This window comes from Hydra vulgaris, chromosome 02 (assembly GCF_038396675.1).
Source record: "Hydra vulgaris chromosome 02, alternate assembly HydraT2T_AEP".
Taxonomy (NCBI): domain Eukaryota; kingdom Metazoa; phylum Cnidaria; class Hydrozoa; order Anthoathecata; family Hydridae; genus Hydra; species Hydra vulgaris.
The window spans coordinates 14,339,506-14,351,979 of NC_088921.1; the positions used below are offsets into that span (position 1 = coordinate 14,339,506).

Consider the following 12,474-nt stretch of genomic DNA (forward strand, 5'->3'; position numbering starts at 1 on the left):
ATTTGCTTTAAAAAACAATAAGATATGCCCATCATCATGGATCAAAAATAAAATTGCAGGCATTGATTGGTTGCAAGGTTTTATGAAAAGACAACCAGAGTTGTCTCTACGAACACCTGAAGCAACGAGCTTCGCTCGATCAACAGCTTTTAACAAACACACTGTAAGAGAGTTTTTTCAAAATCTTAAAACGGTAAGAAATCGATATAAATATAATCCTAACTGTATATATAATGTTGATGAAACTGGTTTAACAACCGTTCAAAAGCCGGTAAAGGTTTTAGCTGGTAGAGGAAGCAAACAAGTTGGAAGAATCACATCTGCAGAACGACCCAGTGAAAAATAAAACCGCGTCCCACATGGGTTCCGCGTGGGTTCCGTGTGGGATTGATGGGATTTATGTGGGACGGATTTTCCCATGTGGTATCCGTATGGAAATTTGTCACCTTAAACCCATGTGGGTAATCCCACATGGGTTACATGTGGGAACCATATGGTATTTACACACATGGGAAATCCCACGTGGGTTTCCTGTGGGATTTGCATGGGAATTAATTTGAAAGCTGGAAACTAAAAAAAAAACTAAAAAAAAATTTTTTTTAATCGACATTGCATTGCGTTACGTTTATATTATGTGAAAATATTTTATATTAATAAAGAGAATGGCAAGCAAGTATGTAAGTACTACGAATAATTTTTATCTTTCCTTATAGAAATAAGATTAAGATTTGTGCAAATAGACGTATTATTAGGATAATATAATAGTTATTAAATAACTATTATATTATCCTAATAATACGTCTATAACTGTTATTTGAATATAGATCTTGAGTAAATTATTTGCAAACAATTAACTGATGCAAGTTGAAATGTTGTCAAAAACCAATCTTGCATGCATGGGACACTGCAGTGTCCCACAAAGAAATGCAGGTTTGAAAGTCAAAGAATTCCCAATTTTCTTTATTAAAAAAAGAAAAAAATAGGATGGGTTTCTGTAACTTTTTTTATGCTCCAAAACTTTTAACATTAGATGTAATAAGGTCCTTAAGACTTAAGGGACTTACGAACTACATTGAGGAACAAAAACAGGATATTTACAGAAACTTTTCAATTTTTAATCTGGAGTACCACAGTGTTATTGATAATAAAGCCTCTGGGTCCAGTTTTCAAAGTAATATGATCTAAGTAATGTTTAAATAAAATAATATGCTTTAAAATGCATATAGTTATACATATAACTCCTGATAGTTAACTATATGTATAACTAGTTATACATATAATTTGTTATAAAAACTTATTTTTTAAGGTTATGCTTGAATAAATTAGTACCAATTAATTCAAATTCAAGATTTAGTTAAAGTTCAAGTTAATGTTCTTATTTATTCATTGTTTTTGTTAATTTTATATTTATTTGTTCAAATTTATCAGTTAGTACTATATTTTACTACAGTAAGAATGTTTATCATTGTTGAACGTGATTTTATGTTGTTATTGATGTTAAATTTATTACGTTTCAATAACTCAGATTTAATCTTAACTGAATTATTGTAAGCTTTGTAGGGGTTTGTTGTATATCAAATGGTGTTGTAAATAAAGTAAAAATAATATATATATATATATATATATATATATATATATATATATATATATATATATATATATATATATATATATATATATATATATATATATATATATATATATATATATATATATATATATATATATATATATATATATATATATATATATATATATATATATATATATATATATATATATAAATATAACATTAAAACAATAAAATTGATACAAAATTTCACTTTAAAATGAATACCATTAACATTGTGATGATAATAGCATTAGGAAACATTATTTATGTATTATTATTATACTATAAATAAGTAGTTTTTTAATTCATTTTATAAAATGGAGACTGACAACTGATAATTAATGGAAATAAATACAAATTAAAAAAATCATGTATTATTACTAAATACTATATTAATGCTAGTCTACAAAGTTAAAATCAATTTAGAGCATTGTTATTAGTTCTTTTGTGATTCGCACTTCCACTTCTGTCTCTCAAATTTATAAAATAGGTGGTCAAAGCTTGCTCAATAGGTAGGTTCTCAGCATAACAATGCTTTTTTCTTACACTTTCTAAAGAGAAATATGGCAAATTGATTACTTATTTTACTTAAATCGTAGGGTCATCTATGCATAATGATGTCAGATGATGACCCGGTTTGTTGAACAACTTCACCCTTTATCAAACTCAGTCAATTTTTTGCTATCTCCCATTGAAAATGATGTCAGTTTTTGTTATCGTATTATGATGGTATATCTGAATTGTTAATATAATATAAAAAATGCATATACCATCAATTTTTTACTGGTTCAATTATACATTTATTCTCAACAGTACTAAAAAAAAAAAAAAAACATAAATTGTTCTTTCAGATAAGCAATTTTTGAATTTAAATTGTTTTTCCTATGATCCTCTACAGTTTTAAGCAACAAAAGCAAGAAGTTTTTAGATCACATTGTTGGTGTAAATACCTCTAAAACCTGCTCATAGCTAGCATAAATTGTTTTACTTTTTTTTAAAATAAAATATTTTACTTTTTTTTTTAATTCAATTTTTTAATTGACATTATTTTGGTCTCAACATCCCCTCCCAATTGTCAATTATTGTTAAACTCACACTGCCCCTCTATCTACTGGCATCATTTATGGATGATCCCATAGCCTAAATACTATATATATATATATTTTTTTTTTTTTTTTACTCTATTTACAACACCATTTGAGATACAACAAACCCTTACAAAGCTTACAATAATTCAGTTAAAATTCAATCTGAGTTATTGAAACGTAATAAATTTAACATCAATAGAAAAGTAAAGCTGTCATCATTTAAAATGTAAAGGGTGTTGTCAAAATATGTTGAAAGTAAAATTAAGTTACTAATAAAATCATGTTCAACAATGATAAATGTTCTTACTGTAGTAAGAATTAGTACTAGTTAACAAATTTGAACAAATAAATATAAAATAGTGAAAAAACAATGAACAAATAACTTGAACTTGAACTAAATCTTGAATTTGAATTAATTGGTTCTAATTTGTTCAAGCATAACCTTAAAAAATAAGTTTATATAATAAATTTTATGTATAACTAGTTATACATATAGTTAACTATCAGGAGTTATATGTATAACTGCATGCATTTTAAAGCATTTTATTTAATTTATATATTACTTTAGATCATATTACTTTGAATACTGGACCCAGAGACTTTATTCCCAATTACACTGTGGTACTCCAGATTAAAAATTTAAAAGTTTCTGTAAATATCCTGTTTTTGTTCCTCAATGTACTTCGTTAGTCCCTTAAGTTTTATGAACCTTATTATATATAAAGTTAAAAGTTTTGGAGCCTAAAAAAAGTTACAGAAACCTCCTTATCTCCCCGCTATTTTTTTTTTTTTTTTTAATAAAGAAAATTTGACTTTCAAACCTGCATTTCTTTGTGGGACACTGCAGTGTCCCATGCATGCATGCTTGGTTTTTGACAACATTAGAACTTGCATCAGTCAATTGTTTGCAGATAATATACTCAAGAACTATATTCAAATATCATATGAACATGTTAGAGAATGTTCATATGATATTTGAACATCACAAATTTAATAATATTGTTGTGATATGTTATATAAATAATTCCATAATAGATTATGATATGAAAATAAAATAGGATATGAAGGCAATGATCAAAGAATAAATTTACTTATAGAAATTTAGATGTTTGTTTATTAGTTTCAGAATATTATATTATGTGTGACCGCGGCCTTCTATAATAACAGGCCTTGACATCGCGCAACAAAGTTGTTAAACTGAAGGCCAATTCCTAATACTGTGTTTACATTTTCATCTTTTAACATTAGACGAAAGTTTGTGTTCGCGCTTTTTTAATAAATCTTTAAAATGTGATGTGGTTTATAAATTAGATATCTTTAAAATGTGATGTGGTTTATAAATTTAAAATGTGATGTGGTTTATAAATTAGATAGCCCAACATCAAGACGATAACGTTTTTATCGTCTTGATGTTGATGTAAGGTTCAAGGCGTTAACTTTGTAAGGTAATAATATTGTCAAACTAACGATAAGTTTTTTTAATAATTAAAATGCCTTAAAAATGCCTTTAAAATGCTGTGTACGGCATTTTGCGCGATGTCAAGGCCTGTTATTATAGAAGTCTACATCATTGAAAAAGTAGGTTTTTACATTTTTGTTTTTGTTTTTTTGTTTAACTACTTATCCTTATTGATCACTTTTTTTCAGGATTCTCCTCATGGGTTCAAGCTCATTACGCATAAACGTTAGTCATTGTAAGTAATAAATTAGGAAATAATTATTTGTGAAATATTGTAGTCATTAATGACTTCAAACTGGCTAATAATTAAAATTGCTCGACTTATAAGGTTCCTTATTAAAATTGTTCTCTCTCTCTCTCTTTCTCTCTCTCTCTCTCTCTCTCTCTCTCTCTCTCTCTCTCTCTCTCTCTCTCTATATATATATATATATATATATATATATATATATATATATATATATATATATATATATATATATATATATATATATATATATATATATATATATATATATATATTTGTATTTATATTTTTTTTTTTAGAAAATGTTTGAAGAAAGTTAGAAGATACTAAAAACCTTGGTATTATACAAGCCGAAGCGATTTAATTAATTCAATTGACAAAAAACGGCGTGTAAATCGCAAAAGAAAAAATAATATTTTTAATATTCGTTTTGGATGTATTGATTAATAGCATTTATTTTTAAATAAATTCATTTTGCAACACGTTTTTTAATTTTATAAAATTTCGTCATAATAGTTTAAGGTAAATCCCACATAGGTTATAGGTGGAAAACATCACATGTAAAAGATCAAAAATGCTACACGTTTTGAATACCAAATGGGATAAAGTAGCAAATACCAGATTAAGTTAAGCCTCTCTGAAAGCTTCGATGATTAATTTTAAATTACTATTTAAGTAATTTTTAAATTAAAAGAATTTTAAAAATTATCATAGAAGCATTCGGACTTTCATTTGTCTAGTATTGACTACTTTTATACCATTTGGATTAAAATATGTGGCATTTAAGATCTATAACATGTCGTATTTTCCACCTATATCCCATGTAGGATTTGCCACATAAAACCCATGTGGGATTTACCATATGAAACCCACATGGGACAAAGTAATAATACCCATATGGGTTACATATGGTAAAAACCCACGCGTATCCCATATGGGATTTACCATATGGAATCCATGTGGGATTTACCATATGAAACCCACATGGGACAAAATAATAATCCCCACATGGGTTACATGTGGAAAAAATCCACGCGTATCCCATGTGCGCTTTTTCACTGGGGAGGAACATTGGTAACTGCATGTTGTGCCTCTAATGCTATTGGAAATTCCATTCCTCCATTATTTATTTTTCCTAGGGTAAAGTTTCATGATTACATGATTAAGGAAGGACCTCCTGGATGTGTGGGATTTGCAAATCCTTCTGGTTGGATGAACTCAGAAATTTTCATAGAATGGATTAAACATTTTGTTAAATATTCAAACTGTTCTCAGGAATCTCCAGTTTTGTTACTTCTCGACAGTCATGAAAGTCATATTTCTGTTAAAGGCTTGGAGCTTGCAATTCAACACAGAATTACAATGATAATTTTTCCTCCCCATTGCAGCCATAAATTGCAGCCATTAGATAGAACTGTTTTTGGACCATTGAAAAGGTTTTACAATTCTGCATGTGATAATTGGATGGTTTCAAACCCAAGGCCAATGACCATTTATGATATTGTTTCAATAGTTCGAGAACCGTATACAAAAGCTTTCTCACCATCTAATATACAGACAGGATTTAGAGTAGCTGGTATTGAGCCATTCAATTCTGAAATTTTCAAAGATGACGAATATTTACCATCATCAGTTACAGATAGAGCTGCTCCAGATACAGTTACTATCACTCCTGTCAACAACATGGAATCTGAAATGATACCAGCACATGTTAATCACGTAGAGTCTGAAATAACTATAGTAAATACTGAAACAAGTATTTTAAACAAAGTGTCAACAAGTGTTGCTTCTATAATCTCACCTGAGGTTTTAAAACCTTACCCAAAAGCATCTGCCAGAAAAAAAAATGTTAAAAGTAGGCAGTTAAAAACAAGGATCTTGACTGATACTCCTGTCAGAAATGAAATTCGTTTGTCATAAGAAAAGAAAATTTTGAAGCAAACCAAAAATCAACAAAAAGTCTCCACAAAAGATAAGAAAGAAACTAAGAATTACTTGCTTAGGAATAAAAAACAATGTAAACCAAAAGCTGCTTCACAACTTGGCTTTCACAAATGATGAAATATTCTTAATCAAAATATTGTACTTTTAACAAGTTTTGTAAACTTAAAAGTTGTATTCTTATTTCAGTCTTTATATTTCAGTTCTTATAAATTTCAAGTTGTTGTAAAGTTTTAAACGTATATAAAGCTGGTAGCTTATAGCTGCTGTGATTTATACATTTCTTAATTAAAAATTAGACTAGTGGGTTTAACTGCTATATTTAAAAAATAATTAAAAAATTTAGATGTATTATATGTTATACAATATTACCCTTTGACTAAATTATTTACAAGATTTAGTTATAGAAGTGTTAAACGTTTAGATAATATTACGCATATAAGATCAATGTGCCCCAAGTCGGAGATCATAGTACCCCATAGTTTGGGGTACATTGATCTTTTGAGAGGGTTGTTTAAAAGTTAAAATTATTCATGTTTATCATTTTTTTAAATCAAAATATTTATATATTCCAAAAGCCAGATAGTTCTACATGTGTTTCGTAGTTAATAAGTTTTTACATCTCTTTCAGGTTCTGCGCAATTTTCAAAACACTGCTACGGCGATCAATGCGCCCCCATCTCCCCTATATATTTAAACTAATATGAAACGAATACTCTGATAACATGATTAAAAAACTGACGCAAAAACCTATTCTGATTTGTACCGGCCGATACCGATGCATCGTCATCGGTCCTAAATTTTAATGCTTGTACTTTTTTTTTGTTAGTAACTTTTTACTAATAGGTAAATTAGGATTTTTTTTATTATTTTTCTTATTATTATTTTAGGTGCTCCAAGAAGTCCTTACGGTCTCATCACAGAGCACCGCGGAAGAGCAATTGAAAGGAAGTTTACACCTCCTTTCTTTCTTACAAGATATATCTTACTTACAAGACTTTTCTTATTTATAATTGTTGCTTTTACTCTCGGTATCATTAACTACATATTTAGCATCTAATTAAGAAGTATATATTTCAACTAATATGAAACGAATACTGTGATAACATGATTAAAAGACTGACGCAAAAACCTAGTTTTTTAAAAATCTAATGTTAATGATCAATTTTATTGCTCACTTATTTGCCTAATGCTAAGTTTGTATACTGATTATTGATTTATTTTTTATATAAATTTATTTTTAAAGTCTAAGATTCAAACTATATTTTAGGAATATAGTTAGAAATTATATAAAATGAAAGAAGTAGTAAATCAACAATGAGCAAAGCGACTTATTGTCTAATAAACTGTTTTGATATAGATAAAAATAAACGTTTAAAGCAATTTGTAAGTTTTTCAAAATAAAAATATCAAGAAGAAGAACATCTGGAAGAAAACTTTTTTTAACATTTTACATTACATTTACATTTCTTGATTATAAACTTATCTCCTTGTATTGCTTAAATATAAAAGTTATATAGTTTCTCTCCTAAATTATAAAAAGAGACAAAATGCAGGGAGCTCCTTATAAAAAAACAGTATAAAATAAATAAAAGGTTTAGTGGTTGCAGATATGTCTATGTATGATATAGCTCAGAATAGTTATTTTTTTACTGGCTATTTGTCTGACCTGTAGATTTGCAATAACTGCAAATTGATTACTTAATAGGCGCAAGTCTTCTACTGTGTTCGAATGTCCAACGGTTTTAGCAGTTCACATTTTACTCATTTTCACATCTTCACTATTAGATAAAGATAAAACAGCATGACAATCCAAAGTCTTTCTTTTTATAACAATTCTTTTTATAATAATCTATAAAGCTTTAAGACTATTAAAGATGAAGTAGTAGTATTAAAGATAGTAGGCACTACATTTTCCCAAGTTAATAATGAAACTTACATTAGAGTTCTTAAGTTTTCGCCACGTCTACCACACAAGTTTGCATTGTAAGCCTATTAAAGAGATTGTATTGCTCTTCTATGTATTTTATAATTTGCAGGTTTGTGAGGCACAGAGACATGGCATCTAAGAGATTTTAACTCAATTAGGTCTGTAAAACTAGGAAAGCTAGCAGCTGAACCCTGGTGTCACAAAACATCATTTATGAAATGAAAGTCCTTTATATATATATTTATATTAGTTTCTATTAGCAATTTTGCATAACTACCACGAACATTTTTGCATAACTACCACGAACATTTTTGCATAACTACCACGAACATTTTTGCATAACTACCACGAACATTTTTGCATAACTACCACGAACATTTTTGCATAACTACCACGAACAGATGCAAACTTACGTTGTCCTGTTATCAAATTTATTTTTTTTAAAGAAACAACTTTTCATCTTTTAGACTTCTACTGAAGAACTTAATATGTTTAAATGCGTTTTGAAAGCTTTGTTTTAAAAACTTTATTTTAAAATGAAAAACCCGTCTGCATCTGCTGATTTTTTTTTTTTTTTTTTTTTGTGGAGGTTGCATTTTAAAAAATGATACGTTTTTCGAAGCCTCGAAAGTTTCTTTGGCATGTTAACTTTCGACACATTTTATTAAACTTATCAATACTATACAAATCAAATCCTATTGGCAAAGTAATGTATACCATATTGATACAGTTATTTTCGTAGTACATTTATTATTGTGAAATAAAAAGAAAAAAGAAAATATATATACAAAATTATTACGTATCAGATTGATAAAAATAGAGAAGATGATAGAAAACATAATACTCCAATCAGAAATGAAAATTGTTTGTCAGAATAAAACAAAACCCTAAAACAAACAAAAGAACAAAAAAAACTTATCACAAAAGATAAAAAAAAGGGGAGAATTTAAAAATTACTTAGGAATAAAAAACAATATCAAGTAAAAGCAGCACAACTTGACTTTGACAAATCATGATAATAAAAAAAGATGATCTTGTAAACTTTTGTTTAATAAATTTGTATGAATCTTATATATACGAGGTGTGTTCAAAAAATACCGGGAATTTTCGTTTATTCGAAAAAATACTTATTTATTCTTCTGCATTAATGTTGGCTCCTTTAAAGTAGTCCCCATTTGATACTATGCACTTGTGCCAGCGCTTCTGCCAATCCTTGAAATACTTATCAAACTCAATATTTGAGATAGCCTTTAATTCATTTAGTGATGCAATTTTAATGTCATCTTGGCTTGTGAAAGGTCAGCCTTTTAAGGATTTCTTCATTTTTGGGAATAAGAAAAAGTCACACGGAGCCGAATATGGAGGTTGGGGAATGACTACGGTGTTGTTTTTGGTCAAAAAATTACGAACAAGTAACAACGAGTGAGCAGGTGCATTATCGTGGTGCAAAAGCCATGAATTGTATTGCTATAAATCTGGGCGTTTTTTACGGATTGCTTCACGAAAACGTCGCATAATTTCAAGGTAATACTCCTTATTAACCGTACGACCTTGTGACAAGAACTCATGATGAATTACGCCATTATAATCGAAGAAAACAGTAAGCAATACCTTGAACATTTGATCAAACTTGACGAGCTTTTTTTCGGTCTTGGTAATTCAGGGTGCTTCCATTACAACAATTATGCTTTGGTTTCGACGTCATATCCGTACACCTATGTTTCATCACCAGTTATGACCCTTTTAAGCTAACTTGGATCGTCGTTGACGTCATTTAGCAGCTCCTTAGCGATGTTCATGCAATTATTTTTTTGGTCGAAGTTCAGCAGTTTTGGATAGAATTTTGCTACCACTAGTTTTATGCCCAAAACATTTGAAAAAATGTTATGAAATGAGCCAATTGATATGCCAACTTCATCAGCAACTTCTCTTATTGTGACTCGAAAACGCTTATACCACTCGCAAACACGTGTTTTTTTCATAGCAGACTCGCCATAGGCTTTTTGTAACATTTCCCACACTTTGTTACCCTTTTTTTTTCATTTTTTACACAAAATTTTGACTCTTCAATTCTTCCATTTTTTTAAATCGTCAAGTTCATAAAAACTGTCCTACCTACTAACTTCAAGTTTTGTAAAACTATACACATATTTATGTTAATAGTATGTAACAAGATTATTTTCATAGATAGAATTTTGGTCATTCTTCTAATGAAAATTTATCCTAATAAAAACTTTATACACTAGTGTGTATTAGGTTGTATAGATATATATAGCTTTTTTATAACTTTACTTTTTTTTGAATTTATTATATAATATACACTAATACCCTTCAGCTAAGGCATTTGTAGCCTTTTGGTATAGCAGTATTAAACATGTAAATAATGTTACTCATGTAAGATCAAAGCGCATCAAGTCGGAAATCATAGTAACCTATTGAATGGGGTGCATTGATCTATTGCAAGGGTTGTTGTAATGTTGAAATATACCATTTCATCAATTTTTCTTATTAAAACATTTGTTTTTACTTAATGATATATTGTTCCAGTTATGTTTAGTAATTAATAAGTTTTCATATCTATATCGGGTTGTTTGCGTTTACAAAATACTGCTACGGCTATCGATGCGCCCGCATCTCCCCAACATTAAAATAATATTGATACATTAATATAATATTGATATAAATTTTAATAAAAAATTTGGTATGATAACTTTTATATATATTTTTTTTTCCAAACTTCAATACCTAAAAAAAACAAAAAATCAAAGAAGATTTAGCATTTCGGGTATAAAACTGCAAAAAAAATCTTTTCGCAGATTCTCTAAGTAGCGCCACTTGGCGTATATCTATGTCTGTATAAAAATTTAATTTAAGTAAGTTTATTTAAAAAATTTTGCGATTAACTTTGCAATGAAATTTTTCTACTATTATAATTTTTTTTTAATATCTTTTTTTTTCTTTTTAATATATTGCAATCATTTTTACAAACCAAGAATATGCAGCTTTGCTTGTCTTTTAAACGGCAATATTCCATTTAAATGAAATATTGTGTATTGGAATAAAAAATTAAAAATTAAAAGTCTTAAATTTTATTCTTTTAGTTTCTGATTTTTCATGTTTTCCTATGTTTTGGGGCCTTGCGACAGAATTGAAAATTTAGAATACTGGATTTTAATTTTTTTTAATATTGTTGTTATGGAAACTATTTAATCGCAAATTAAAACTTTGAAATAGTGATGACAAAAAAATGTCTAAAAAAAATTCGGTAGAATATTATTTTTATATTTGAACATAAAATATGAATTAAGTTTTTCCAAGTTTATGACTTTTATATTTGTCATTAAAAGGATTGTCAATTTTACTTAAATAGTGAATACTCTACAAGTATGGTTTTGCAAGCCTTGTTGTTTGATTAATTATGTTATATGTGAATTAGCCGACTCTATATTAGCATATGTAAGATGAATGTGAATTAGAATAAAGTAAAGTATTTTCTTCAGAAGAAATCAAGAAATCAGCAAGATTTATATAAAACACCTTTGCGGATGATATTCTTGACTCAATGTGCCCAATATGATTTCTCTATTATAAATTTAAAAAAAAATGTTGTCGAAGGGTTAAAGTAATAGCCTTATCATCTTTTAGTTTCTTATTGTTTATATTGTATATTTTATATTATTTAAAACGAGAAACATAGGCTTTTATTCTTTCAATATTTTTATCAGAAAAAGAAAAACAAAACTTCTTAGGGGTTGGAAAAAGTAAAAAAATTATTTAAAAATTAAATTATTTAATCCGTAAAACTGCTTATAAATTTAAAGGAACAAGAAATAACTTCTAAAGATGAGTTTCAGGCTTTTTGTCTTTCTTTCTGGAAAAGTCGCTGTAGTATTTATTATATGAGCTACGAGTTTTCGTCTTGATGGCTACAGAATGCAGGATCTTTCACAATATAAACAACTTTTCTTCCTATCATGACTACTTATTTAGAACACAGAACAAGATCAAATGAAACATAATGATTTACTATTTTTTTAGAGGCTCATTAAGCTTCTGAAGACTACTGTTGGCTTTAGTCTATTTATTCTATTTAATTTCATCACATTAATAAACGTACAGTTAGGTATGAATTACGCTAAAACATCTAAGCATATAGTATATGTATAAACGTGTATGTATAGACAGTGTTAGTAATGCTTA

At 28.1% G+C, this 12,474-nt stretch overlaps 1 long non-coding RNA gene across 1 annotated transcript; it reads left to right on the forward strand.

Moving 5' to 3' along the window:
• Window positions 1–349: 349 nt before the first annotated feature.
• LOC136076397 (uncharacterized) lies at window positions 350–4,885 on the forward strand. The gene is made up of 3 exons (XR_010636234.1): window positions 350–677; window positions 4,348–4,394; window positions 4,703–4,885. It is a non-coding gene; the product is annotated as an uncharacterized LOC136076397 (long non-coding RNA).
• Window positions 4,886–12,474: the final 7,589 nt, after the last annotated feature.